The 14,600-nt window shown below is 38.4% G+C and overlaps 1 pseudogene; it reads left to right on the top strand.

Moving 5' to 3' along the window:
* The first annotated feature begins 3,590 nt into the window (after positions 1-3,590).
* LOC127449617 (tripartite motif-containing protein 75-like) lies at positions 3,591-6,535 on the top strand (annotated as a pseudogene).
* Positions 6,536-14,600: the final 8,065 nt, after the last annotated feature.

Raw genomic sequence — 14,600 nt, 5'->3', positions numbered from 1 at the left:
TGAAAAAAATAATTTTTGATCAAATCTAGACAGGCCCCATTTCCAGCAGCCATCACTCCAACACCATATCCTTGAGTAATCATGCTAAATTGCTCATTTGGTACTAGAAAATCACTTGCCATTATATCAAACACAGCTGAAAGCTATTTGGTTCGTTAAATGAAGCTTAACTTTGTCTTTGTGTTGTTTTTGAGTTGCCACATTATGCAAAGACTGGCGTGTCTTACGGTCAATATTAGGTCAAAAATGGCAAAAAAGAATCCACTTTCTCTAGAAACTCATCAGTCAATCATTGTTTTGAGGAATGAAGGCTATACAATGCTTGAAATTGCCAAAAAACTGAAGATTTCGTACAAAGGTGTACACTACAGTCTTCAAAGACAAAGGACAACTGGCTCAAACAAGGACAGAAAGAGATGTGGAAGGCCCAGATGTACAACTAAACGAGGATAAGTACATCAGAGTCTCTAGTTTGAGAAATAGACGTCTCACATGTCCTCAGATGACAGCTTCATTGAATTCTAACCACTCAACACCAGTTTCATGTACAACAGTAAAGAGAAGACTCAGGGGTGCAGGCCTTATGGGAAGAATTGCAAAGAAAAAGCCACTTTTGAAACAGAAAAACAAAAATAAAATGTTAGAGTGGGCAAAGAAACACAGACATTGGACAACAGATAATTGGAAAAGAGTGTTATGGATCTTAACCCCATTGAGCTTTTGTGGGATCAGCTAGACTGTAAGGTGCATGAGAAGTGCCCGACAAGACAGCCACATCTATGGCAAGTGCTACAGTAAGCGTGGGGTGAAATGTCACCTGAGTATCTGGACAAACTGACAGATAGAATGTCAAGGATCTGCAAAGCTGTCATTGCTGCACATGGAGGATTTTTGATGAGAACTCTTTGAAGTAATTTAAGAAGTTCTGAAAAAAAAATTCAAATTGTAATCGTAATTTTTCATGTTATTAATGTCCTGACTATACATTGTGATCAGTTGAATGCCACTTTGGTGAATAAAAGTACCAATTTCTTTCCATAAGAGCAAAATCTGTAAATTATTCAAAATTTTGGCCACCAGTGTATATTTTAACATTTGGATTTAGATTTAAGAGTTACATTTAGAATTTATATTATTTACATTTAAGATTTATATTTAGATTTACATGTTGGATTTATATTTAACATTTAGATTTAACGTGTATATATAACATTTACATTTAACATTTAGATTTAAATTGAAGATTTAGATTTGATATTTATTTTTAAGTATTTGTTGCATAATAAATGGATAAAAAAGAGAAAATAAATAAATGCTTATTTACATTAATCTGGACAAACTGAGCAGATTCTGTTGTTAAATCTGACATAATTGAACCGGTTTTTGAAAAATGATTTATTTCACAAACGGCACCCCATATATCCGACATGCTGACATATATGACGTGTGTGGCTCGAGCAGGTAGCATCAAGCAGGAGTTTGTTTACACTAGCCTCCCATCTTCTATGACTCGAGGCTTAATTACTCTGATTCCTAAGCCTAAAAAAGAACTACTCTTTATTGATAATTGGCGACCGATTAGTCTTTTAAACAACGATTATAAATTAATTGCTTTTATATTTGCTAAAATAATTAAAATTGTTTTGGACAACATTATTGACGAAACTCAATCTGCCTTTTTGAAAAATAGACATTTCGAACAACATTATATTAGTTCTAGATATATTAGATTATTCCCACTTTACTAATACTAACAGCTTTCATTTAGTTAATCTTATAATTATATCCAAATTTCATATCCATAAATCTAAATTTATCAGCGTAAAACCCAACTTTATGGTTTAGCTAAATGAAATCAAGATGTACATTAACAATATTAGAGACTCTTTCAATAAGAAAGCATTAAAATCTTATTTGGTAAATATCTTGGAAAACCATGTGAATACCATGGTGAATAAGGTAATCTTACAGTATCATGTTATTTTAATTTTGACCATCACTGTACTATTTACTGCCACTCTATGGTGGTAGAATAATTTGTAATACTGTGGTATTATTAAACAGGTGTATGTGATCTGAATCTCTGGATTATACAGTAAATAATAAGGGGCGATGTAGGCGGTGCAAAACTGATGGCAGGAAAACAAAACTTGATGGTGCACCGATTACTAGTGCGCCGTTTGGAGCATTTGAGTATATTTAAATGGAAGTAAATAACTAAAATACAACGTCGGGAAAACAAAATTAATAAAGTACAACCACTAAAGGTCGTGCGATGCGTTTCACTTGATTATTTGACTTCATCTAAGAGTTATTTTGCAAAAAACCTTGAATGTATCTGCATCAAGTTTCGTGCTGGTTATAGGTAAGCTAAACTTGTATTTTCCTAATTAATCTCTAGGGCTATACAGTCTATGGGCTAAGCACATGCGATAAACAGAAGCATAACGTTTTATAAAATGCACTGCAGCTGGCCAAGGCCCTGTGCCAAATGGTGCACTTCATGTGGACTTAAGGTCTCATGGCCTTAAGTTGCGCCTGCTTGTGAAGTCTACGAGTCCGTAGTATGTCCGATTTGTGATTGTAGCGCTTGCGAGGGTTCTATATATTCAATAGTTAGTTTAAAGTGTGTTCCTTTACCCTATCTATCAGTGCCATTGATTTTTTAAATAATAATTTGTAAAACTGTATGTAAATAAAAACTTAATGTAAGAAATGCGTCATCTGATTGAAGTCTTGAAGTCTGTCCCAAATGCACACTTTTACCAATCATGCACCCTCATGGACTTGCTGACTAGTGCCCCATCGGTCTGAACTCTCTTACGTCATCAAAGTCTTCACTCAGAGGAAGACCACAAGGGCAGAGGGTGCCATTTGGGAAAGGGCCCAAGAACCGCTCATTTATACAGGAAGAGACGTCTGACTGACATATAAAGTGACCAATCACAGTTTGTTTTGACGCACCAATAAAAGCGCGATAATGCCAAAAATAGGCTATTCATTAGACACACTAGTCCTCTGGAAACTGTTTTACACTAGTTGTGTAAATTACATGTGATCTAGGATCCTTACACAGTTCTATACAGTGCATGCCACTGAAGAGACTGTAAGTCAGTCCCTTACAGCCTCGTTTTCATTTCTGTCAAAAATTCAAATAAGGACAGGGCAGTCTCCGCGAACGGTTGTACAGACAAAATAGCAGCAAATATGGGTAGACTCGTCATCAGAATTCCTGTCTGTCCACACATAATTAGCACTGCTTATTTCACAGACATAACTAGGCAAACTCTGTGAACTCCCGTTATAGTTCTTTGTCAGACATGTTCATTGTATCAAACGGGTAACTTGTATACACAACTTGGTTTCCAGATTAACTGGTTTAAAATCCTGTGTGCACTTAAGCACAATGTATACTTTGGTCAGACATGTGACGCAAATTTCGTTATCAGCAGAGTGCAGCCAGATACTCTAAATGCGCATGCTCCTGGAATTATTTGCAGTAATTATTGGGTCCACAAGGTGGCAACACTCACAGTTGAGCTGTTGATTTTATGAAGAAGAGCTCGCAGAATTACCGCTTATTATCAGAGATGAAGGTGGGAACAACAATAGTGGATGTGCACGTCAAGAGCTCGTGTGTGAGGAAATCAGGAGATACCTGCATTTGTATAACTTGAGTCTGAAGGAATATAAATACATCTTTATGAGTCTAAACTCCTAAAGAGAAACAGTCCAACAAAGGCTAGCGTTCGACTGTAAGCAGACACTTAGCATTCGCATCAGAACTAAAGTATAGTATGGGCTTTAAAAAGCCCAAAGTATACTTCGGTTTTGCACATACGCTAGGCATCAGCAGAGTGCTCAAGCATGGTTCACGTGCAGCATGACATTTTTCTAGCGTCTCTGTTCTCATAGTCTGCTGAATTGCATCTGGAAGTATTTGCACTAATTGATGGGTCTACACGGTGGCAACACTTACCGTTGGGCAGTGTTATAGTACTCGAGACCGGACTCTGACCATATTTTTATGGTCTTTGTCTGGTCAGGACTCGGAAGCATTTAGTCTCGGTCTTGACCCGGACTCAACCTACTCTGGTCTCAGCCTGGACTTGGACTTGAATGAGCTAATCTCGACTACAACACTGCCATTGAGCCATTGCGTTCACGAAGAAGTGCAAGAAGATGATGTAAACGAACAACAGGAGATGAAGGTGGAAACAAAAGCAGTGGATGTGCACATCAGGAGTGTATGTGTGAGTAGGTCAGAAGATACCTGCGTTTGTATAACTCGAGTCTGATGGACTATAAAGATATCTTTATGGGTCTAAACTCCTGAAGAGAATTAGTCCAGTATCTCATAGCAGTCGTAGTGCCTATGCGTCAACCGTCTGTGTATGGTGCACAGTCAAATGGAGTACTTTGAAATGCTGAGCGTTTGATAGTATGAATACTATAAGCTTTCACTTCAAGACCAAAGTATACTTTGGGCTTTACAGCCAGAATTTGCTTTAAAACAGTCAGATTAGATTACATCAGACTATACTGTATCTTGCCAGATAGAAAAAGTGCTTCCAGTATGCAGCAATTTGCATCAGACATCAGTAAACCGACTGTGGGTGGTCCATCTGAGGCCACGTCCGCACAAATTTTCTAACAGTTTCCAGAGGTCTTCGTGTTTTAGAGTACGCAGTAATAGAGAGCATTTTCGAAAGTCTCTGTTTTCATTGGAGGAAAATGCAGTTCCAGTGTGGATGAGAGGTGTAAATGTGGTGAAATCAATGCATTTTCAAACAAAAATGTACTAGTGTGGATGTGGCCTAAGGCTGAGACTAACGTTAAGCTAACTGTGAAAGAGATGTCATAAGACATTTTGTGTTGCATGAGACGAACCTCATGATTACGTTCCAAAAATTACAATAAGAAATGACAATTTACTCACCTGAAAGTTAGTGTGTAATTTGTGCACTGCCTTTGCACTACTGCACTGCAATAAAATTTGAATTTATGCCAAAGGACCATTTATTTAACTGCATCTCCCCCCCATCTGTGTTACACAGTTACCAGATCCCATCAACATGGCACAAGCATCTTCTTAGGGCTATTTAGAATCAGAACTCACCTGCTCCATCTGCCTCCATCTCTTCATGGAACCGGTCACACTTCTTTGTGGTCACAGTTTCTGTCTGACTTGTCTGGAAATGCCTGAGAGTGATAAAAGATCTGGATCTGATCAAGAACTTTGCTGTCCAGTGTGTGGAGAGCAACATCTTAGCCCAGAGACCCTAGGGTCTCTGGGCTAAGATGTTGCTCTCCACACACTGGACAGCAAAGTTCTTGATCAGATCCAGAAATGTCAAACTAAAAAAAATAGTTGAGAACTACAAGGACAACAATGAACTCAAAGTCAGTGGGAAAAATCAATCGGGTGTAGAAGAGAAGATCATCGACCATAATGGCGAGCCATCTTCAGGACACTCTGTTGAGAGAGAGGATGAAACGAACAACGGGGAAGATATCTGCTCAGCTGATGAATCCTTGTCAGCAGATATTGGAAAGGAAACTCTTTTGGAGAAAATGAATGCAGGTCTAGATTACTTCCAACAATGAATAGTCTTCAAGAAAAGCTTGTTCTAGTGGATGATCTGGCGACCAAAGAGTAAGACAGAGATGCTGTAGGTAAGGCGACACATGCTGATCTGAGAAAGGAGGTGAGCATTATACTGGAGGAAATGGCAGAACTGGTTAAGACCTATAGAATTGCTGGTATGAAGCTTCTTGAGGTTGAGTTGAAGCCCAGAGAAGATGCTGCACGGAATAGAGTGCAAACAATCTCAGACCTCCAGAAGCAGTTAAGGACAGCTGAAGTCCAGATCAATACTCTAATGGGTGAGAAAGATGCCTTGTGTTTTAGTGATGGATTCCAAGAAATTGAGACCTAAGATTCCAACTTGAATGTGGAGCCTCTAGAGGACTTTGCAAGTGATATGGAATTATACACCAAGTTGAAAAAAGTCTGTGTGGAAATTGAGCACAATAATACCCAGCTCCGTCTTAGGCTTGGATCTGTTCAGTGTATTTTAATGTTGCAAAGCAGCCATATCCAGACAGTTCCCAGAGGTTTACCAGCTTCTTCCAGGCTCTGAGCTCCCAGAAATTCTACAGAGGAGAGCATTTCTGGAGCTTGCTAGCTGAGGGCTGCTCCTGGGTTTTGGCCATGTGTTATGGAAGACTTCCCTGTTCTGGTTCTGGAAGTGGTCTGGAAAGCAGCGCTGGGTCCTGGTGCCTCATGTATTGTGATAACCTGCTGAGGGCTTATGAAAAAGGAAAGGACACACCACTTAGACACACACCATCTCTAAAGAAAGTGGAGATACGCCTCAGCTTTAGTCATGGTACTCTAGCATTTTATAGTGTTAGTGATGTGAGTGGGGAAAAAACTGAACTGCACACCTTTAAAGTGAACTTCACAGAACCTGTGTATCTGGGTGTTCGGATGATGTCTGGACAACCCAAAGCGCACATAACAGTGATCTAGTGATTTAATATAAACTCTTAGCTAGACTCACACCTTACAATGGACTTTAGTCAGGGTGCACAGCATATTTAATTTGATGCAAATGCAAACGAGGCTGAATGGGAAAGACATCCAGTTTGTTCAGTAGGTTGTATTGTCATTATCCTAGTTTTTGGTCCTCTGGAAATGTTTTGGAAAGACATATGTTCAGTGGTGAGTTACTGTTTGCATCAAATTAAATATGCTGTCCACCCTAAGGTTCATTTTTGTGTGAAGCATGTTAAAGCTGTTAGAAACCTGAAACTCAGCAAAATCATCTTCATAGATGGAAATGATATTGATAAATAAAGTCCAGTGCAAGACAGCTCCCATAACAGCTTTATATATATATATATATATATATATATATATATATATATATATATATATATATATATATATAAATCAGTAAGACTTTTGTTTACCTGTTTAATTTTGTGCTGATGCAGGACGTTATTAATGTTCACCTATAAGCACATAATGTTCAGAAGGATTACAATATGGAAACTAGGGATGTGCGGGACTAGTCGACTAAACGGTTCTGATGCTACTAGTCGGTTAATATTTCCCCCCATTAAACTGATAATAACTTGAAAACATTTACGTTTGGCTTTATATTTTTACAGAGGCTGCACTTAAATTACTGTCATTTTAATGTTACATATTTTAAATAGAATTAATAATACAAATATTATTTAAAAAAGAGGATATCTGGAGCAGATACAGAGTTTAATTTCACCTCAGACTGCGCGTGCTTCTTCCCTCTATTGCTCGGGGCGCATGTCCTCTCACTAGACAAGCAAACTCGGCAAAGTAGTTATGAAATCACTACGGTGGTGCGGGAATCGGCTTTCCAAATGTTTGAAAGTCCATAAGGATGTTTTCACATTTGAGTTTTCTTTACATGTGCATGCTTGGATGTTATTTTTCCGCTGAGCGGGCTTTTTCAAGCGCAGGATAGACGCTTCAGGTGAGTCAAGTCCCGTCTTTCACCGGACAATGTCGACGGGTTAATTTTACTCATCAAATAATTAACCCTAAATTAACCCTAACCCTAACCTTTTGAGTAAGTAGCCTAGAAAATAACTGTTTTAGACTAGGTATGCCATTTTTTTAATCTGCTGATTAAGAAGGCTATTTTCAACGAGGTGTCGACTGCTTAACAGGTTAAACTATCTTTTATTCTGTGTGCACGTCATGTTTAGAATACTTTAGGTTTATTGCAGGCTACATCACAGGCCCATTTTTTCTGTCCTATGGCTACTTTATTTATTTATTTATTTATTTATTTATTTACATCGTAACTATTTTTGGTTGACGTTCTTTACCGAACAGCTGTCATATTAGATCAATGGCTATTGCGCGACTGCACGTCATGAAATACGCGCAAATTTTCGCATATTTTTCTCTCTCATAGATTTGGCTTAGTCTACCTGTTAATTATTTTCAACAATGTCCTGACTGTTTTAATATGTTAAGTAACTTTTACTTGGTGATTTCCGTTTAGAACAGGCTTTTAATGGTTGTTCCATTGATCCTGCACTATTCATTCAATTGTTTTCAATAAATAAACCTGTATTCGCTAAATGTGAATGCGTGTCATGTTCTATATTTAATGTACAATGATCATAATTCAAGGTGAGCACGTCGCAGATAAATGCCCATTTTCAGTGGAATTTAGCATCGGATTTGGAATAGATTAAGTATTTAAAATGGGTCTCACATATTATTATTATTATTATTATTATTATTATTATTATTTTACTGTTTTCTGAAGGTTGGTTTCTCTTTAGACTAGTCGACTAGTCGGTTACAAAACTTCCGTTTAAACGACAGTCAAATTAGTCGTAGCGCACATCCCTATTGGAAAACAGCGGTAATTTTAATATTTAATTGCAATATTTCTATTAATTAAATACAGTGTTTCTGAGTTCATAAGAGGTATAAGATTTTGACAGTCGTTGAATGTAATGCAAAGCTAAATTAATGTGTATTGCATCTAATAAAATGTTAATGTTATGACGTGTTTGTATTTTTTTTTATTTTTTATTTTTTTTTTTATTTTTTTTTTGCAACATTACAACTTGGTTCTGAAATTAAAAGAAAACAAACAATAACATCTCTTTGTCCAGACTCCAGATCCAATTAATTTGTCATTGGTACCTTATGTATGCAATTCACCAAAAAAAAAAACAAAAAAAAAAACTTGAATACAGTGAATACTGTGATGAACATGTTTTCAATTACTGAGGCATTTAGACATTTTTTCTGCAGCGTTCCATTCAAATCGGAAAACCAGATTTTCCAACTTCCTACTAGGAAAAGTGCAATGTAATGCCTCTTGAAGCATTTGAATGTGAAAGTACCAACACCAACTTGGCAATACGAGAGAGCCTCCCAAATCTGCTCATACCGGTTACCTTTGAAAAATGTACATAGGAAGCCTAAATACTCTCTTAAGTATTTTCATATGCATTAAGTTGATTAAGTCAATGTGTATGTCAAAGGGTGCAGAATAATTCTTACCTTATTCTTCATTGATGCCATGTTCCCCCAAAAGCACTCAACATCAATGCAAAAAACTCTGCAGCACTCCACCAGTCAGGCCTGTATGGTAGAGTGGCCAGACAGAAGCCACTCCTCAGTAAAAGGCACATGACAGCCCGCCTGGAGTTTGCCAAAAGGCACCTGAAGGACTCTCAGACCATGAGAAACAAAGATTGAACTCTTTGGCCTGAATGGCAAACGTCATGTCTGGAGGAAACCAGGCACTGCTCATCACCTGGCCAATACCATCCCTACAGTGAAGCATGGTGGTGGCAGCATCATGCTGTGGGGATGTTTTTCAGCGGCAGGAACTAGGAGACTAGTCAGGATCGAGGGAAAGATGAATGCAGCAATGTACAGAGACATCCTTGATGAAAACCTGCTCCAGAGTGCTCTGGACCTCAGACTGGGGTGAAGGTTCATCTTCCAACAGGACAATGACCCTAAGCACACAGCCAAGATAACAAAGGAGTGGCTCCGGGACAACTCTGTGAATGTCCTTGAGTGGCCCAGCCAGAGCCCAGACTTGAACCTGATTGAACATCTCTGGAGAGATCTGAAAATGGCTGTGCACCGATGCTCCCCATCTAACCTGATGGAGCTTGAGAGGTCCTGCAAAGAAGAATGGGAGAAACTGCCCAAAACTAGGTGTGCCAAGCTTGTAGCATCATACTCAAAAAGACTTGAGGCTGTAATTGTTGCCAAAGGTGCTTCAACAAAGTATTGAGCAAAGGCTGTGAATACTTATGTACATGTGATTATTTTCGTTTTTTATTTTTAATAAATTTGCAAAGATTTCAAACAAACTTCTTTCACATTGTCGTTATCGGGTATTTTTTGTAGAATTTTGAGGAAAATAATGAATTTAATCCATTTTGGAATAAGGCTGTAACATAACAAAATGTGGAAAAAGTGAAGCACTGTGAATACTTTCCGGATGCACTGTATATATATATATATATATTCCAAAAGTTTGTAAAGATTTTGCTCTAATGGAAAGAAATTGGTACTTTTATTCACCAAAGTGGCATTAAACTGATCACAATGTATAGTCAGGATATTAATTACGTGAAAAATTACTATTACAATTTGAATTTGTTTTTTCAGAACTTCTTAAACTACTTCAAAGAGTTCTCATCAAAAAATCCTCCATCCTCCAGCAATGACAGCTTTGCAGATCCTTGGCATTTTAGCTGTCAGTTTGTCCAGATACTCAGGTGACATTTCACCCCACACTTCCGGTAGCCCTTGCCATAGATGTGGCTGTCTTGTCGGACACTTCTCATGCATCTTACAGTCTAGCTGATCCCACAAAAGCTCAATGGGGTTAAAATCCATAACACTCCAGCCAGGTCTCCTAAGCAACCAAATTGGCCCGGTTGCTAGGGAGGGTAGAGTCACAGGTGCTAACCTCCTTGTGGTCACTGTAATGTGTTTCTTGCTCTCATTGGGATGCGTGGTGAGTTGTGCGTGGATGCTTTGGAGAATAGCGTGAAGCCTCCACACGCGCTACGTCTCCGCAGTAACGCGCTCAACAAGCCAATTGATAAGATGCGCAGATTGACGGTCTCAGACGCGGAGGCAACTGAAATTTGTCCTCCGCCACCCAGATTGATGCATGTCACTACGCCACCACGAGGACTTAGAGCACATTGGGAATTGGGCATTCCAAATTGGGGAGAAAAGGGGAGAAAAAAAGAGATCCATAACACTCTTTTCCAATTATCTTTTATCCAATGTCTGTGTTTCTTTGCCCACTCTAACATTTTATTTTTGTTTTTCTGTTTCAAAAGTGGCTTTTTCTTTGCAATTCTTCCCATAAAGCCTGGACCCCTGAGTCTTCTCTTTACTGTTGTACATGAAACTGGTGTTGAGCGGGTAGAATACAATGAAGCTGTCAGCTGAGGACGTGAGGTGTCTTATTTCTCAAACTAGAGACTCTGATGTACTTATAGTCTTGTTTAGTTGTACATCTGGCCTTCCACATCTCTTTCTGTACTTTTTAGAGCCAGTTGTCCTTTGTCTTTAAATACTGTTTTGTACACCTTTGTATGAAATCTTCAGTTTTTTGACAGTTTCAAGCATTGTATAGCCTTCATTCCTCAAAACAATGATTGACTGATGAGATTCTAGTAGGGATGTGCGAGACTAGTCGACTAGTCGACTAAACGGTTCTGATGCTGCTAGTCGACACTGGAATTACTAGTCGGTTAATATTTCCCCCCATTAAACTGATCAAACATTTGGCTTTATATTTTTACAGAGGCTGCACTTAAATTACTGTCATATTAATGTTACATATTGTAAATAGAATTAATAATACAAATATTATTTTAAAAAGAGGATATCTGGAGCAGATACAAAGTTTAATTTCACCTCAGGCTGCGCGTGCTTCTTCCCTCTCTCACTCGCGGCGCGCGCAGGAAAATATCCTGTCGCTAGACAAGTAAACTCAGCAAAGTAGTTATGAAATCACTTCGGTGGTGCGGGAATCGGCTTTCCAAATGTTTGAAAGTCCCAATGGATGTTTTCACATTTGAGTCTTCTTTACATCTATGCATGCTTGGATGTTATTTTTCCGCTGAGCAGGCTTTTTCAAGTGCAGGATAGATGCTTCAGGTGAGTCAAGTCCCGTCTTTCACCAGACCATGTCGACGGGTTAATTTTACTCATCAAAAATGTATGCTTTTGAGTAAGTAGCCTAGAAAATAGGTATGCAATTTTTTTAATCGCTGATTAAGAAGGCTATTTTCAATGAGGTGCCGACTGCTTAACGGGTTAAACTATCTTTTATTCTGTGTGCACGTCATGTTTAGAATACATTAGGTTTATTGTAGGCTACATCACAGGCCTATTTTTTCTATCCTATAGCTACTTTTTTCTTTTTTTTTTTTTAACAACGTAACTTTTATTGGTTGACGTTCTTTACTGAACATCATATTAGATCAATGGTTAATACACGACTGCACGTCGTGAAATACGCGCAACCTTTCAGCGCATTTCTTTCTCTCTCATAGATTTGGCTTACCTGTTAATTATTTTCAACAATGTCTTGACTGTTTTAATATGTTAAGTAACTTTTACTTGGTGATTTCCATTTAGAACAGGCTTTTAGGGTTGTTAAATTGATCCTGCACTATTCATTCAATTGTTTTCAATAAATATGTCTATTAAATATTCGCTAATGTTGATTCAGTGAATGTGCGTTATGTTCTATATTTAATGTACAATGATCATAATTCAAGGTGAGCACATCGCAGATAAATGCCCCTTTTCAGTAGAATTTAGCATCGGATTTGGAATAGATTAAGTATTTTAAATGGGTTGCATAAAAATTTTTCTTTTTTTTTTTACTGTTTTCTGATGGTTGGTTTCTCTTTAGTCTAGTCGACTAGTCGGTTACAAAACTTCCATGTAAACGACAGTCAAATTAGTCGTAGCGCACATCCCTAGTTTCCTAGAGAAAGCTGTTTCTTTTTTGCCATTTTTGACCTAATATTGGCCTTAAGACATGCCAGTCTATTGCATAATGTGGCAACTCAAAAACAAACACAAAGACAATGTTAAGCTTCATTTAACGAACCAAATAGCTTTCAGCTGTGTTTGATATAATGGCAAGTGATTTTCTAGTAGCAATTTAGCATGATTACTCAAGGATAAGGTGTTGGAGTGATGGCTGCTGGTATGGGTCCTGTCTAGATTTGATCAGAAATTACATTTTTCAAATAGTGATGGTGCTGTTTTTTACATCAGTAATGTCCTTACTATACTTTGTGATCAGCTGAATGCCACTTTGGTGAATTAATGTACCAATTTCCTTCCGCAACAACAAAATCTGTACATTATTCCAAACTTTTGGCTGCAAGTGTTTATATATTTATCATTCTGGGGATATAACGTCAGGTAGTACGGTGTGATGGGAAACGTTACCCATAGCGTTTGTTGCAATGTTGAGTGAACTGAATCGAAAGGGAACGTCTCTGGTTACACATGTAACCTTGGTTCCCTGAGATGAAGGGAACGAGACATTGCAAAAACTGGCCACACTACTGCTTCAGAGTTTCAGGGTATGAGCACTCTTGTCCCTCAGGCAGAAAATTCGGAAGAAATTGTGATTTCGCACCCGCTTATATAGGCCAACTGCACGCCTTAATTGGTGGGGCTTAATCATCATTGCCAATCACAATTTTGGCGTTATTTTTATTTTTTATCTCCCTTTTTTCTCCCCAATTTGGAATGCCCAATTTCCAATGTGCTTTAAGTCCTCGTGGTGGCGTAGTGACCCGCCTCAATATGGGTGGTGGAGGATGAATCTCAGTTCCCTCCGAGTCTGAGACCATCAATCCGCACATCTTATCACGTGGCTTGTTGAGCGTGTTACCACGGAGACATAGCACATGTGGAGGCTTCATGCTATTCTCCGCGGCATCCGTGCACAACTCACCACACGCCCCACCGAGAGCGAATCACATTATAGCGACCATGAGGAGGTTACCCCATGTGACTCTACCATCCCTAGCAACCGGGCCAATTTGGTTGTTTAGTAGACCTGACTGGAGTCACTCAGCACCCCTGGATTAGAACTCACGACTCCAGGGGTGGTAGTCAGCGTCTTTACTCGCTGAGCTTCCCAGGCCCCCACAATTTTGGCGTTATTGTTTAACTAGTGGTTGGAGAAGGAATTCCCCATACATGTTTAACTGGAGACTTTCATGACTTTCGTGTTAATATTTTGTCATTGGATTTGGAATCTTAAAACATTTTTATTTATACCTTTTAATATGATTGATGATTAATTAAATAACTGTACACATAAAGTAGCTCAAATTTCACATTTCAGAGCAACTTTACCAGAGACCCCATTTACTAAACACTTCGCCAACCAAACTTAACGAGAAAGTACATCACCTTAAAAATGTTTGATTGATTAAAGCATATAAACCAATAAGCAAAGCTCCACTCCGGTCATGTCAGGTTTTCTCATGTATCTTGTGTTGTTTTCTGGTGTTAACTCATCATTATGTCTCTGCTGGAACCACTGTTGTGATTATATGATGATCGATTTAGTCTTGAATCCCAAATACATTAAAGCACGGATCCAGCATATGGTTGACTGCAGCCACAGTTCTTTAGGCTTATATTTCTGTCAGTTGGCGGGCAATAAAAACAGTTTTGGGATTTTTTATTTTTATTTTTTATTTTTTATTTTTTTTGGCATTGTTTGAAGTGAACAGCTTTTCTTCATACTTTTTGTTGTTAAAATAGCCAAATTTGTCAGATATTTCTCCCCTTTTTCCTCTTAGGAATGTATGAGTAATTATGGTAACAAGGCTTTGCTTTCCCCCACGCTAAACCACGACCCCGGGTATGACGCGTTGCCGACTGTATCCGGAGATCGGAGGTATCAAGTAGGAATATCCCACATCCGACTTGAATGTAAAGCAGCATTAAAGTCAGAAATGTCATGTGATGTAACTGTCCGGAGACAGTAAAGAAAAAC

Source organism: Myxocyprinus asiaticus, chromosome 12 (assembly GCF_019703515.2).
Source record: "Myxocyprinus asiaticus isolate MX2 ecotype Aquarium Trade chromosome 12, UBuf_Myxa_2, whole genome shotgun sequence".
NCBI lineage: Eukaryota > Metazoa > Chordata > Actinopteri > Cypriniformes > Catostomidae > Myxocyprinus > Myxocyprinus asiaticus.
Note: the sequence above shows the minus strand (reverse complement) of the source record. Positions and strands in the feature narration are given on the sequence as shown.